The sequence below is a fragment of the Vicia villosa genome, linkage group LG7 (genome assembly GCF_029867415.1).
Source record: "Vicia villosa cultivar HV-30 ecotype Madison, WI linkage group LG7, Vvil1.0, whole genome shotgun sequence".
NCBI lineage: Eukaryota > Viridiplantae > Streptophyta > Magnoliopsida > Fabales > Fabaceae > Vicia > Vicia villosa.
The window spans coordinates 74,440,021-74,456,133 of record NC_081186.1 but is presented as its reverse complement, the minus strand read 5'-3'; the positions used below and the strand labels follow the sequence as shown (position 1 = coordinate 74,456,133).

Below are 16,113 nucleotides of genomic sequence, written 5' to 3'. Positions count from 1 at the left end.
AAAACGCAGGGCCGGCCCTGGGCCAGGGCAAGCAGGCCCATAGCCCAGGGCCTCACAAAAGAAGGGGCCTCCAAATTTGAGTTAATGGCTTTTGATAATTAAGGCAAAGTATTTTAAATATTCTATATTACAACAATATTTCAAGACAAACAAATGGCCTGGTGGATACACAGCGGCTAACGTGAAATACATTAGAATCAGTGGCATCGGATCGATTCCTTGCTGTAGTTTTTTTGGCAATTCAATTATTCTAAATCGGATCGATTCCTTGCTGTAGTTTTTTTGGCAATTCAATTATTCTAATCGCTTTCTTGATGTTGTTGAAAATGATTCCTTGAAACATGACCATCTTCACCGGGTACAAATACACACAACATCATTTTGAACTAGATCCAGCTTCTTCCTTTGTCCAGATCCAGCTTCTCCGAATACTGATTTGTTTGCTATTGCTGTGGCTATACTACGTCTTACTCGCTTGTGTTTGATTTAGCTTTAGATTTAGGATTTTCTAAGTTTTGTGGTTTATTTGATTTCTGACTTTCTGTTGTGATTCATTCATTTGGATGCATTTTTTCAGATCTGTGAGCTGAAGGTGTAAAGGTGTGTAATTTTAAATTGTGTATGTGTTTGTGTCATACCCCAAAATTTGCCCTCCAGATTCTTTTTAAGCGTATGCTTTTGCATATCATCTGCAAAGTAACTCAATTTTGCAATTTTTTGAAAATACGTTCATCTTTGCATATTTTGGTCGCTTTTACGATTTAACAATATTTTTGGTTCACTAACCCCTTTTTAGGCTTACAATTATAATTTTAAATTCAATTTAGATTTAAGTTGAATTTTAATTAAAATTAACAAATCATTTTATTATATTTACATATTATTCTATTTCTTTTAGTTTTTAGGTGCAAATAGAAATTGAGAAGCCCATAAACCTTTTTCTATCTATTTTATGATTTTTATTATTATTTAATCTTGGATTTATTTATTTAAATACAAATTAAATCAAATAAATCATAAATTGGTAATTAAAAGACCATATATTTATTCTCAATCAATTCACATCTATTTCAGGATCAGTCAAAACGTGGAGAAGATATTAAGAATGGAATTGGACCAATTTAGGAAGATTGGATAATCAAATTCAATCATATCCGAATCAAATTTCAATCATAAGAATCAATCAAATTCCTTCTAAAAATGTTAACCTAATGGGTCCTCTATAAAGAGAGGAACATATTCAGATGCAGAGGGAGGATTCGGCCAAAAGGAATTAACTGTAGGAACGTGAAAAAAAAAGCTTGCAGCCGTGGTATCTTCGCTCGATCGTGGCCGTTCTGAAGCATCTTACTCAATTCTCGGATACAATCCGACGCTGCCGGCAACACCTCCAGAGAACTCACGCGCGTATACTCGCCTCGCAGAGACTCACGGTTTGGTTTCTTTCGTTTCAAATTCGATTCCGCTTGTATACTCATCCTAAATTACATATGAACACATGTTTTGAATCGTGATGATGTTTAGAAACTATATGTATCATTTAATTTGTGTTTAGTTTCGGATTGCTAATTGTGCCATGGCCAGGGTTTATGAGTTTGGAATTGGGAATTCTGGATATACAAAAAATTGGCCGAAACTAGGTGTTCCATTGGAATCGTGATGTAGTAAATAGTCAATCCGGGCTATTGTTTGGTGTTTATTGGCCGATTAAATGCAGGTTCCAGGAGGAAGTTCCATGGCCACGTTGAGAAACTGTGGTTTAAGAATCATCTGTTTTAAATGTCAACGAGAGGAAGAAGGAAGGAACGAAAGCGGCTTCTTTTTCTTTTTTTTATTTTCGTTTTAACTATTTATTGCATATATTATTCTTTCAATTGATTACTTTAACAAAAATGAAAGTTGGCGCAAGCGGTGAGAAACATCCTTTGTTACTGAAGGGGAGGTGGTTCGATCCCTAGCCCAGATATATGTTTTTTCAAAATATTCCCTGCAGGATTCAATATGCCTCCCTCCTATGGCTTGCCATGCACCTACAGTTATCCACCGTCGGATCAAAGACTGTATGGATCTGACGCACATAAGGGCGAGGGACCACCATGGGGATCCAAACATGCGCCGCACCGGAATATTCCAGCTAAGTTTTCTTATTTTATTTATTTTAATTCAATTTTATCCTTTGTTTAATTATTTACATTTGATATATATATTTCAATTGCTTTTATTAAAAATCCCCTTTTAATAAAAAAAAAAACCATTCTAAAATGTTTTCATTCTTCACAAAAAATGTTTATTTAATTTATTTATTAAATATTTTTTATTATTTGATTTAAACGTTCAAATGTTTAAATTAATTTAATTTGTTTAATTGTTTAATTATCAATATTAAAATACTCATTGGGTTAAACATTTAATCATAATTTTATTATTCACCGATTTAATTAATTAGGTAGAATACCAATAATTAATTAAATTGATTATTCATCCTGTTAATCTTATGTAAATCGTACCCTATTCAGGATTTACGGAGGGTCATACCTACACTAAAAAATATTTTCCTGTATCCTTTTCAGGGTTTGTCTTCAGGTGCCTTCCGATTACGCGCTATGTCAAGCCAAAAGCTAAGCCATGATCTCTTTCTTATTTAAAATTTTCTTTTACCTTTTATTCATTTTTAGTGTTTGATTCCCGCTGTCAATGGAATCCTTCTACACTTATGTCTTACATTCCTCAGGTAATCAGAGTCAATGCTCAAGGCAAACCTCTGCCCATCAACCTTCATCAATCAAAGCTAAGTGGCTTTTACCTTTTTTTTTGTTATTGTTACTTTTATTGATTAAGGTCGACTGTGCCTAATTTTGAACTGATATTACACTCACTCCCTTGTTTATCTTCCTTTTAATTTTCAGAGTCTATCAAGGTTCAAGGAAGATCAAGGCACTCAAGGATGTTTATATTAAGTATTGATCCGTCTTATTTTCTGCTTTTAAATTTCCCCATCCCCGCAGGTGTTTATTGTAATAGCGTAGGAACTTTAATTTTTGCCTTTATTTTCTGCCGTTTAAACTGCGTGGTTAGTAATCTTAGGGAGTGCAAGCCTTTAACAGAAGTAGATAACTAATTACAAGATAAATATCTGAATCAACCACCTGATTGTGCCACACACGCACCTTTAGGGTAATCCCTCTGGTTGCCTTCGTTGCCTGTTGCCTTATAAGTCTGTTGCCTCTAAGTATACTAAATAGTCAAGTCCCTCGATCCCGAGGATACCTAAAGCAATGTTGCCTGTCGCCTTCAAAGTTATTGAAACTCCCCCGATGTTGCCTCGGTAAATGATTTGTCCCTATTGCTAAGGTATCCTCGCATGATGCCTAAAAAGATTAATGACTATTATATCCTTCCCTTAGATTACCTGCCCTCTTTATGGCAAGGGACAGTCTTATGGCGAACGATTTCTCGATGACCCCTACACATCCAATTGAAAGACTTCCTACCCTTTATGGTATGGATAGAACCTTTCGCCTCGAAAAGCTAAAAGAACGAATTTTCAAACTTAGGGTAGTTGCTAATAATTGCTTGCTCTAAATTCAAAAACTATTTTCTCACTCTTTTTAGATCAAATTCAAAAAGACTACGCTTATTTACAAGCTAAAGTTCTTCTTCGAAAATCATTTCAAATTCAAAATACTTTTCGCACCTCCTTTCAAAACAATTTCAAACAAGGCTACGCTTATTTACAAGCTAAAGTCCTTAAACGAAATCTTTTCTTATTCACACACGACACTTCAAACATTTCAAACAAACAAACAAGTGAGCTAAGCAATTAAGAGCCCATGGATAACCATGGATACAAAGGGTGCCTTACACCTTCCCTTTGTATAACTTACCCCCCGAACCCAAAATCTTTTCAAAAGGTCTTTCCTGTTCTTTTAGCCTTTCCTAATTGGATAAAATAAAAGTCGGTGGCGACTCTTGCTATCCGCAACATTTCGATTATAAAAGTCAGTTCACCGTATTACAGAACTGGCGACTCTGCTGGGGATGCTTTCGATTAAAAGAGGGGTTACCTTAGAGTTTAGGATTCACTTTAATTGTTTGATTTGTCTGCTTTATATTTCAAAGGCTGTTTTGGGTATTTACTTGTGTGCAAGATCCTAACCCGGATCTGAGAACCTTAGGTAAATGGCATGAGACCAAGGAGACTGCACAGCGTATACTGATGTGGTTGATATGGTGGCCATCGTTAGTGTGACACATTTGTTTGTCCTGGTGTTCCTTGGGATCCGACTTGAGGAAACACTTGGCTGCTGCGTGGTGTCATTAAGCACTAATTTGCCCCTAGAACCCTAGTTGAACTTGACTTTGGCCTATTAGAAAGTAGCGAGATGGCTGGCTTTGGTTCCGACTGAAGTTGGTTGATACTCGAAGCTACACTCATATGGACTGGACTTTCGGGACCTTCTCGGTTGGCGATTCGATCGCCGAACTGAGATAAGCGCCTTCGAGAATGGTCAATGATATGAGCTCCCTAGAACCCGGTCCTTATATAGGACAGGTTGAACCGACTAAACTTCAGGGGGGAGGGTACATACCTTTGGACCACGTGCAAGCCTAACCATAAGGCAAAATTGTGTGACTTGTTTGCGTTTGATACTAACCTTTGTTTCCCTGCAGGTTTTGACTTGTTTGCCCTTATTATCTTATGCTTTGCCTGATGCACTGCATTCACATAACATTCATGACATCATGACATCATGAGCATAACATGATTTGACTAACCCTTTCAAGGATCTTAGGAATTTAGGAGGCACAATTGCAGGTGCTCTTATAAAGGATTGAACTCTTATCAAGGGGCAAGAGGATTCACTTTCCTCTCGCCACATACCTTCCAATTCAGAGACGTTGTACCTATCAAGGGGCAAGAGGATTTATTTTCCTCTAGCCACGTACCTTCAAATTCAGAAGTCCCCGAATCAGAGGCTATGACCCACTGGATATGGTGAGCTTGATTCCCATAGAAGAACATCCAAAAATCAGAGTTTTTCAAACGATGAAGCGACCAAATTGTTTTTGACGTTGCTAACTAAATTTCCAGAGATCCTTGAAAATATTGCATCTGCATTCATAACATTGCATCACAGGTTCCCACCACAGGTTTCTTACCTCCTCGCTGTTTATTTCAGCATCATGAATCTCGAGCAATCAGTCAAAGACCTTCAAGCTCAGAATGCCCAGTTTCAAGATCTGATCCTGAACTTATCCAAGGGGCAAGACGAGCTGAAAACCCTTCTGACTAAGAAGGAGAAAAAGACCAAGAAGCCCAAAGGAATGATCAACCTGGGAAGAAGATTCAAGGGTCGTCCCAAGAAGGCTGCAGAAACTGGAATTCCTAAAGATGAGGAAGAGGAAGAGGAAGGAGATGATCTTAGTGTCAAGAACAATCAGGGAAGCCATGTAGGTTCTGATGGCCAGGAAGAAGAAGAAGAAGAAGATGAGTATCCTCAAGACGAGGATTATGCTGATGAGAAGTATAGACTACTAGAAGAGCGCCTGAGAAGCGTGGAAATTCAGAAGGTACCTGGACTGGATTTTGAAGAGCTTGGGCTCGTTCCTGGGGTCGTTATTCCTCCAAAATTCAAAACTCCTGCCTTTGCTAAGTATGATGGAGTCTCCTGTCCTAAGTTGCACTTAAAATCATATGTGAGAAAGATTCAACCTCATACTGCTGATAAGAAGCTATGGATCCACTTTTTCCAAGAGAGTTTATCTGGGACTCAACTCGAATGGTACTATCAATTGGAAAGTACCAACATCCGTACCTGGGAAGATTTGGTTGTTGCTTTCTACCAACAATACCAATACAATGCTGATCTCGCACCAACTCGCATGCAACTACAAAGAATGTCTATGGGACCCGAGGAAAGTTTCAAGGAGTATGCTCAAAAATGGAGAGATCTAGCTGGAAGAGTCAAACCCTCCTTGACTGACAGAGAATTGGTTGATATGTTCATGAATACACTGACTGGTCCTTTCTACAGCCATTTACTTGGAAGCTCCTCGTCTGGTTTCACCGATCTCATACTGACTGGAGAACGTGTTGAAAGTGGTATCCGAAGCGGAAAAATTCAGGTGGCTACTTCTTCTGGTACTGTGAAAAAGCCATACAATCAGAAGAATGAATCCAACACTGTTGGGGCAGTCCTGGTCTCTAGTCAGGCTCCAACACGACAACAACAACAAAAAGATCAACGCAAGCAACAAGGTGGCCAACGTACTTGGAAATCAAAACCCAAGAGGTCATTTACCCCACTACACATGCCATTGGCTCAAGCTTTGCAACACTTGCTCGATCGGAGTCTGATAACTCTACTGCCTCCATACTCAGCTCCTGCTAATCCCGTCCCTGGGTACAAGCATCATGCAAGATGTGCTTACCATTCAAATAGTCCTGGTCACGATACAGAAGAGTGTGGGCCATTGAAGCATAAAATTCAAGACTTGATTGAAGAAGGGATCGTTGAATTTGGGCAACCAGAGAAGCCACACAAAGTCTAAAGGATGGCTATTTAGATCATTAATTTACTCGCATTCGCAATTTCTTTCCTGTTTGTTTAAACATTCGTCTTATGTCAGACTCTATTTATTTTATCATAATCATTAATGCATTGCATATGTTTGTCTTGATTTATTTCTCTTCCTATTTCTATATTAAACTTTGTTTTTACTTAGTTTTCTTTATGATATTTAACTCTCACTAAAGTTGTAAGCCTTTTGAGGGAGGATGACGAAAACGATACCGCAACCTCATACAGTATGCTTTCGAATGGACTATGCTGACGATGTACAGGCATTGTTTCAATTCCTAAATAGTGGAGATATAAGGATGATAATCCCTCGTCAACCCCTTTGAGCCTAAGGAGTAGAAGTTTTCTTTCTCATACAGATTAAAACCCTTCATCATAACCTGGGGCAGGGTAGTTACTCAGTTAACTTAATTATACCAGGTGCTTTACATAAGTGATGGATTCCCGTAATTCTCAAGTCAGGCAGTCAATATCCAAAAAAGAAAAAGAAAACTGTTGAGTCAAAACCTATGAATAAGACTTATCAAAAATCAAAACATCCCGCTGACTGTAATCTCAAAACCAACAGTTCAGGCAAAAGTTAGGGATAATAAAGTCAAAAAGAGGTTACTACAAATCCTCGACAAAAGAAAAAATTACAAAAAAGGATGACTGCCTTTTTAAATAAACTTTCGGTGCTTCAACCATCATCAAATGTCAACATTACGACTTCAAGACCTGTTAGAACTTAAATGCAAAGTTAACTGAGCATAGGATCGAAGAACATCACGAAGATTGGGATGGGTACAAATAAACTTTGAGCCTTTATCTTTTGTTTCTTAAACCGTGAACCAAGCCACGTTACAACCCTTGAAAGTCCTAACTGAAGCATGGTTAGTTCGAAAGCGTACTGTCACAAAAAGGGTATCCTGACTCCTTAAAGTTTACCAAAAATCCTGAGTTGGTATCATGTTTTTACAAATATCACTTTCTTACATATCTTGTTTTACTAAAAATTGTTTTTAAACTCCAAGACAGACATATGCATTGCATTTTAATGAGTGTCATTATAAAATAATTTTGTCTATGTAATTTCAAATGTTTGGCATCAGGAAGAATCTGCATGGGGCATAATTAATGACTAATAGTCCTCCCGACAGATAAATTTGCAGAGACGTCTCGTATGCATGACTCGATCAGCTAAAAGCTTGTTTACACAAGGGGCACGGTGTATTATTATCCCATCTACTAGGGGAAAACTAGTCATGATTCATAGAACATCTTAGAGGCACTGAAAAACCAGAGAAGTTAGTCCATCACAGGAGGCATGTCACATCAGTCACAAATCTCAACAAATGCTATTTAGCTACTAGCACCAGATAATGTCAGTATCTGTCTCTTCTTTGAAGTTCTAATTCCAAATTCAAGTATCGAGCATACCAAGCTATTGATTACAGGGGCAGGTATGCTCTCACAAGTGTTTTTCAACAACAAGCACTCAAAGACAAGGGGCAATGTAAAATTGAAGATCTCTGGGAACCCTCCCCATAGAGAAGTTCTCATAATATATCCCCACATAACATCCCTTAAGAAGTTATCTTCAAGCGATCACTTCCTAACAAAGGCGTGGTTCCCCAACAGAGTTTATACCTCTGATACTGTCGGCTCTCTGATATAATCTTCTTCTCTAGCATGGTTTATTCAAACTCGTTGTTTCCATTAAAGTTACCGCTCAGAAATCTGGTCGGATAGTATACTCATCTCTCTTGTCCCCAGGATACATCAGGATCAGATCACTAAAATCAATCTCATCCCCAAGCGGAAATCATAAATCCCCAGCTGAATATCATCGAACGAAAGACAGGAATTCTCTTATCATTATCTCCAACAAACATTTCTCAATACTTCAAGCTCGGATATAGTCTAACGTACGACTTATCTTGAATTTTGTATTTATCCAAGATCAGATGGCATCTTTAAGCCTGTCTCGGACAATTCTTCAAAAAAAACCTGATGGCATCTTCTAGCCCATCTCCGACAAAAGTCCCTACTCCAGCTAGGGCAAATTCCTGGGTATTCTAGTGTTCAATCATCTTCCACCTTCAGATACCGACTGACATACAAACCACTCTACATCTTCAGGTTTAAGATAATTGAACAGGGGCAGCTGTCATACCCCAAAATTTGCCCTCCAGATTCTTTTTAAGCGTATGCTTTTGCATATCATCTGCAAAGTAACTCAATTTTGCAATTTTTTGAAAATACGTTCATCTTTGCATATTTTGGTCGCTTTTACGATTTAACAATATTTTTGGTTCACTAACCCCTTTTTAGGCTTACAATTATAATTTTAAATTCAATTTAGATTTAAGTTGAATTTTAATTAAAATTAACAAATCATTTTATTATATTTACATATTATTCTATTTCTTTTAGTTTTTAGGTGCAAATAGAAATTGAGAAGCCCATAAACCTTTTTCTATCTATTTTATGATTTTTATTATTATTTAATCTTGGATTTATTTATTTAAATACAAATTAAATCAAATAAATCATAAATTGGTAATTAAAAGACCATATATTTATTCTCAATCAATTCACATCTATTTCAGGATCAGTCAAAACGTGGAGAAGATATTAAGAATGGAATTGGACCAATTTAGGAAGATTGGATAATCAAATTCAATCATATCCGAATCAAATTTCAATCATAAGAATCAATCAAATTCCTTCTAAAAATGTTAACCTAATGGGTCCTCTATAAAGAGAGGAACATATTCAGATGCAGAGGGAGGATTCGGCCAAAAGGAATTAACTGTAGGAACGTGAAAAAAAAAGCTTGCAGCCGTGGTATCTTCGCTCGATCGTGGCCGTTCTGAAGCATCTTACTCAATTCTCGGATACAATCCGACGCTGCCGGCAACACCTCCAGAGAACTCACGCGCGTATACTCGCCTCGCAGAGACTCACGGTTTGGTTTCTTTCGTTTCAAATTCGATTCCGCTTGTATACTCATCCTAAATTACATATGAACACATGTTTTGAATCGTGATGATGTTTAGAAACTATATGTATCATTTAATTTGTGTTTAGTTTCGGATTGCTAATTGTGCCATGGCCAGGGTTTATGAGTTTGGAATTGGGAATTCTGGATATACAAAAAATTGGCCGAAACTAGGTGTTCCATTGGAATCGTGATGTAGTAAATAGTCAATCCGGGCTATTGTTTGGTGTTTATTGGCCGATTAAATGCAGGTTCCAGGAGGAAGTTCCATGGCCACGTTGAGAAACTGTGGTTTAAGAATCATCTGTTTTAAATGTCAACGAGAGGAAGAAGGAAGGAACGAAAGCGGCTTCTTTTTCTTTTTTTTATTTTCGTTTTAACTATTTATTGCATATATTATTCTTTCAATTGATTACTTTAACAAAAATGAAAGTTGGCGCAAGCGGTGAGAAACATCCTTTGTTACTGAAGGGGAGGTGGTTCGATCCCTAGCCCAGATATATGTTTTTTCAAAATATTCCCTGCAGGATTCAATATGCCTCCCTCCTATGGCTTGCCATGCACCTACAGTTATCCACCGTCGGATCAAAGACTGTATGGATCTGACGCACATAAGGGCGAGGGACCACCATGGGGATCCAAACATGCGCCGCACCGGAATATTCCAGCTAAGTTTTCTTATTTTATTTATTTTAATTCAATTTTATCCTTTGTTTAATTATTTACATTTGATATATATATTTCAATTGCTTTTATTAAAAATCCCCTTTTAATAAAAAAAAAACCATTCTAAAATGTTTTCATTCTTCACAAAAAATGTTTATTTAATTTATTTATTAAATATTTTTTATTATTTGATTTAAACGTTCAAATGTTTAAATTAATTTAATTTGTTTAATTGTTTAATTATCAATATTAAAATACTCATTGGGTTAAACATTTAATCATAATTTTATTATTCACCGATTTAATTAATTAGGTAGAATACCAATAATTAATTAAATTGATTATTCATCCTGTTAATCTTATGTAAATCGTACCCTATTCAGGATTTACGGAGGGTCATACCTACACTAAAAAATATTTTCCTGTATCCTTTTCAGGGTTTGTCTTCAGGTGCCTTCCGATTACGCGCTATGTCAAGCCAAAAGCTAAGCCATGATCTCTTTCTTATTTAAAATTTTCTTTTACCTTTTATTCATTTTTAGTGTTTGATTCCCGCTGTCAATGGAATCCTTCTACACTTATGTCTTACATTCCTCAGGTAATCAGAGTCAATGCTCAAGGCAAACCTCTGCCCATCAACCTTCATCAATCAAAGCTAAGTGGCTTTTACCTTTTTTTTTGTTATTGTTACTTTTATTGATTAAGGTCGACTGTGCCTAATTTTGAACTGATATTACACTCACTCCCTTGTTTATCTTCCTTTTAATTTTCAGAGTCTATCAAGGTTCAAGGAAGATCAAGGCACTCAAGGATGTTTATATTAAGTATTGATCCGTCTTATTTTCTGCTTTTAAATTTCCCCATCCCCGCAGGTGTTTATTGTAATAGCGTAGGAACTTTAATTTTTGCCTTTATTTTCTGCCGTTTAAACTGCGTGGTTAGTAATCTTAGGGAGTGCAAGCCTTTAACAGAAGTAGATAACTAATTACAAGATAAATATCTGAATCAACCACCTGATTGTGCCACACACGCACCTTTAGGGTAATCCCTCTGGTTGCCTTCGTTGCCTGTTGCCTTATAAGTCTGTTGCCTCTAAGTATACTAAATAGTCAAGTCCCTCGATCCCGAGGATACCTAAAGCAATGTTGCCTGTCGCCTTCAAAGTTATTGAAACTCCCCCGATGTTGCCTCGGTAAATGATTTGTCCCTATTGCTAAGGTATCCTCGCATGATGCCTAAAAAGATTAATGACTATTATATCCTTCCCTTAGATTACCTGCCCTCTTTATGGCAAGGGACAGTCTTATGGCGAACGATTTCTCGATGACCCCTACACATCCAATTGAAAGACTTCCTACCCTTTATGGTATGGATAGAACCTTTCGCCTCGAAAAGCTAAAAGAACGAATTTTCAAACTTAGGGTAGTTGCTAATAATTGCTTGCTCTAAATTCAAAAACTATTTTCTCACTCTTTTTAGATCAAATTCAAAAAGACTACGCTTATTTACAAGCTAAAGTTCTTCTTCGAAAATCATTTCAAATTCAAAATACTTTTCGCACCTCCTTTCAAAACAATTTCAAACAAGGCTACGCTTATTTACAAGCTAAAGTCCTTAAACGAAATCTTTTCTTATTCACACACGACACTTCAAACATTTCAAACAAACAAACAAGTGAGCTAAGCAATTAAGAGCCCATGGATAACCATGGATACAAAGGGTGCCTTACACCTTCCCTTTGTATAACTTACCCCCCGAACCCAAAATCTTTTCAAAAGGTCTTTCCTGTTCTTTTAGCCTTTCCTAATTGGATAAAATAAAAGTCGGTGGCGACTCTTGCTATCCGCAACATTTCGATTATAAAAGTCAGTTCACCGTATTACAGTTTGCAATATTTTTAGATCTGTGGTTTATTTGTTTTTTCTAATGTTTCACATTTACAATTATTTTGATTATAAATTGTGTGTATGTGTTTGCAATATTTCAGAAATCTTTTAGGGGAAGATTTAGGTCCACTGAGTTCTAAAGATCTTAAGCAGCTTGAAAGGCAATTGGATTCATCTCTGAAGCATGTTAGGTCAACAAAGGTATTAATTTTGTATAAAGTTTTTGATGATTTTTCATCAAAGTTTATCGATGAATTTGATTTCATGTTTTTTCTAATGTTTCACATTTACAATTATTTTGATTATAAATTGTGTGTATGTGTTTGCAATATTTCAGAAATCTTTTAGGGGAAGATTTAGGTCCACTGAGTTCTAAAGATCTTGAGCAGCTTGAAAGGCAATTGAATTCATCTCTAAAGCATGTTAGGTCAACAAAGGTATTAATTTTGTATAAAGTTTTTGATGATTTTTCATCAAAGTTTATAGATGAATTTGATTTCATGTTTTTTCTAATTGTTTCACATTTACAAAGATATATTAAGCTAACAGTGCTTGTAGGAGGTGATAAATTGGTCCAGTCATCTCTATTATATCAAATCATATATTTGTCGAGGATTTTAAGTGTAAATATTAAGTAATGACATCAATATGGAAGAATGAATGTCTTGTCTTCTTTCAGCTTAATACTTATTTTTATGCGTAGAAACTGATAGATAAATGTGTAAATATATAGGTGACTCCAAGCTTTTCTGAATACAACATATAAATGTTGAAAATGCTAAAATATAAGTAGCATCATAGTTTATATTCTTGGTCTCTATGTACAAAATGGTTTTGATATAGCAGGGTCAGTTATTTGTATCTAAAATATAAGTAACAGTCTTGGATAACATGTAGGACCAAATACTACATTTCCATCATATTTTATAATTTCAGTTTTTTGAACTCAGTAGGTTTTCTCGATGTTGTAGCCTCCATGGTTAAACAACAAACACTAATTTATTTGTGTCCTGCAGGTTTATGTAGCTACAAATAGGATTTCTCCTTTATCACATTTTCAGGGCTTTTTGAAGAATCTACAAATAAGGTTAGAGTGAAAATACTTAGTTTTCAACTCCATTATTAGAACTGATGCCCTTACTTTTATTGGTTTATTTAATCTTGGATACTAAAAGAAACCATTAAAGAATAAAAGCGGTTATTGGAACCGATATCCTTACTTCTGGTATATTGGAGCATTATATTTTCCTTTGGTAGAGTTATTATATTCAATTTAAGTGACTCATTCTTTTTTATGTCAACTCTATGCAATTCACTACATAGAATATTTAGTATTTCTTATAGGATAGTTGTATTCTAACTAAACCAAGATGGAAGACAAATACACTTCAATTTTTACACTTCATGTTTCATTTTCTGGTACTGTTAATTAGCTGAATTTGAGTATAATAATCATGTCTTTTTAATTAGCTGAAGTACGGTCGGATTATGTCTGTCATTGTCGTTTCTTTGGACATTGATGTTAGTAGATGCTGCATGTCTTATTAGTTGTTGCAGAGCTGTGTGGGCAGTAGGCGTTGAGACTCATTCAGATTGTTTTTGTTATTTTTGTTGTGTTGCCGGTAGTGTTATTAGTGGCTATAGGTAGAGATTTATTGTGTGTCATGTGTGGTGTATATTTGGTTTGCTGTGGAGATTGTAATGTGATACTCATCTGTATCAGGAGAAAATCGGGCTGCAGGTTCAGGAAAATAAAAAAAATCACTTGTAGGTATAGGAAATTGGAGTGTGAATTCTAAACTTTAAGAACAATATATTGATGCAAAGTTTTTACAATGCTCTTCTCTAATAACTGATTTTACACCAGCAGATGGATGCCATAGCAAGACTTGGAAGTGTTCTGAAGTGAGATGCACGGAATATGGAGATTATGATGGCAGAGGATATGGAAATTTAATATAAACTTGTCTAACAAAATCTGTAGTTTTCTTGCTTGAGGTTTGCTTTGAGTTATATATTTTTGGGTATCTTGATTTGGAAATATAGTTAACACAATAGTTTCTTCTTTGTATCTTTGTATTTTAAAAGCCAAGATATAAAAAATTTGTAGAAAATTTAGCAACACAAACAGACTCATATGATTCAGTCTATATTAATGCATGTATTATATCGACATCGGCTTTTTCTCCATCTCATACTAGGATGCTAGCTTCTGGTTCTTTTAGCCAAACTACTGCTATTTATCGAGTTTCAAGTTCAACCATTATATTAATATCGACATCGGCTTTTTCTCCATCTCATACTAGGATGCTAGCTTCTGGTTCTTTTAGCCAAACTACTGCTATTTATCGAGTTTCAAGTTCAACCATTATATTAATATCTCTAATGTAAGGTGTCCCCCTTCTTAATAGCTCTGTTGCTTTTTCAAACACTCACACAATATTCATTTTATAACCAAATATTTCATCTTTTCTATCAGTATTAGTAATGTGGGACTAAACATTGCACTTTTTAAAGTTAACAGAATAGCAAAAATATTCCAACAAATAATACAATAATTTAAAATATATATTTTTATAATATTTAATGTTTAGAACGCTTCTATGTTAATATATAAATATAAAGATAACTGTTAAAATTTAATTTTTGGAATTTGAAATATTTATATTTTAGTTTAGTATTATATTTTATTAAGTATAATATATTAATTATTAATAATTTATTTATCTCACGGGTCACTTTCAATACAATATTTATTTTAACTTAATTAATTATTATCTTAATTTAAGAGACATAATTTTTATTTTTAAATATTATTTTAATTAATCATCCTCTCATATTTTTCTCTAATGTTCATATTTGAATATATCTTTAATGATTTCTCTTAATTAAATATACAAACATATATTTATTTTAATGATTTCTCTCAGAAATGGATGACAGTCATTTGGTATTCTGTTCTAAGCCTATTGATGTTTCAAAGTTTGGTTTGATCTATGCTGGTGCTCAGAAGAATGTAGGTCCCTGGTGTAACAATTGTGATTGTTAGAAATGATTTGATTGGAAATGCTCAGATTTTGACTCCCGTGGTGCTTGATTACAAGATTCATGCTGAGAACAATTCACTCTACAAATTGAAGGAAATGTCTTATATTTGATGTAGATTACATATGTTAACATTCAATATATTACATGTATTTGTGTATGTATGTATATATGAAAAAATGTGTAGGTATTTTCTGGTTTAAACATCTATATATTTGTCTATGTATTTGGCTAAGACATTACTCTTCATATATTTGTCAATATATTACATGTATTTTGTACTAATTGTTTTCATTGTATAATTAACATTCAACGTGTATACTGAACACGTCTAATTGTTACCTCACAAAAATAACATAATTTAATTCAAATTCAAAACACATATAGAATAAGAGAAAATGGGTCATGCACTGACAGTGTAAAATATGTTTACACTGTCAACCAATCACCACCATGCATCCAATTAAAACATATTTTTATTTAAAAAAAACTTTAATGACATGGAACATTCATGATTCCCTATTGGATGACAGTGTAAAACTATTTTACATTGCCTTTTAACTCATAGAATAAATACTAAACACACATATATTAATGCGATTTTTCAATTAGCATTTAAATTTTAATAAAATTAATAATTTATTTATTTCACGGGACACTATCACTACAATGTATATTTTAATTTAATCAATCATTATCTTAATTTAAGAGACAAAATCCTTATTTTAATTTATCTCACGGGTCATTATCTTAATAATCTTAATGTTGTTGTGTCCTGTATCCTCATTATCATGGATCATACTTTTTTTTTGCATTTACGCATATTATTCATATTATGCAAAATATACTACATGAAATATTCGAATACCCGTGCGGCAGCACGGGTCTCTTACTAGTTCTATATTACAACAATATTTCAAGACAAACAAATGGCCTGGTGGATACACAGCGG

At 34.9% G+C, this 16,113-nt stretch overlaps 1 long non-coding RNA gene across 2 annotated transcripts; it reads left to right on the top strand.

Annotated features, from left to right (window-relative positions):
* Positions 1-312: 312 nt before the first annotated feature.
* On the top strand, positions 313-13,305 carry LOC131620839 (uncharacterized). Of its 2 annotated transcripts, XR_009289307.1 has the most exons (4): positions 313-600; positions 12,218-12,317; positions 12,454-12,553; positions 13,133-13,305. It is a non-coding gene; the product is annotated as an uncharacterized LOC131620839 (long non-coding RNA). The 2 variants fall into 2 exon arrangements; XR_009289306.1 differs by lacking the exon at positions 313-600 and having other exon boundaries at positions 12,173-12,317.
* The last annotated feature ends 2,808 nt before the right edge of the window (positions 13,306-16,113 follow it).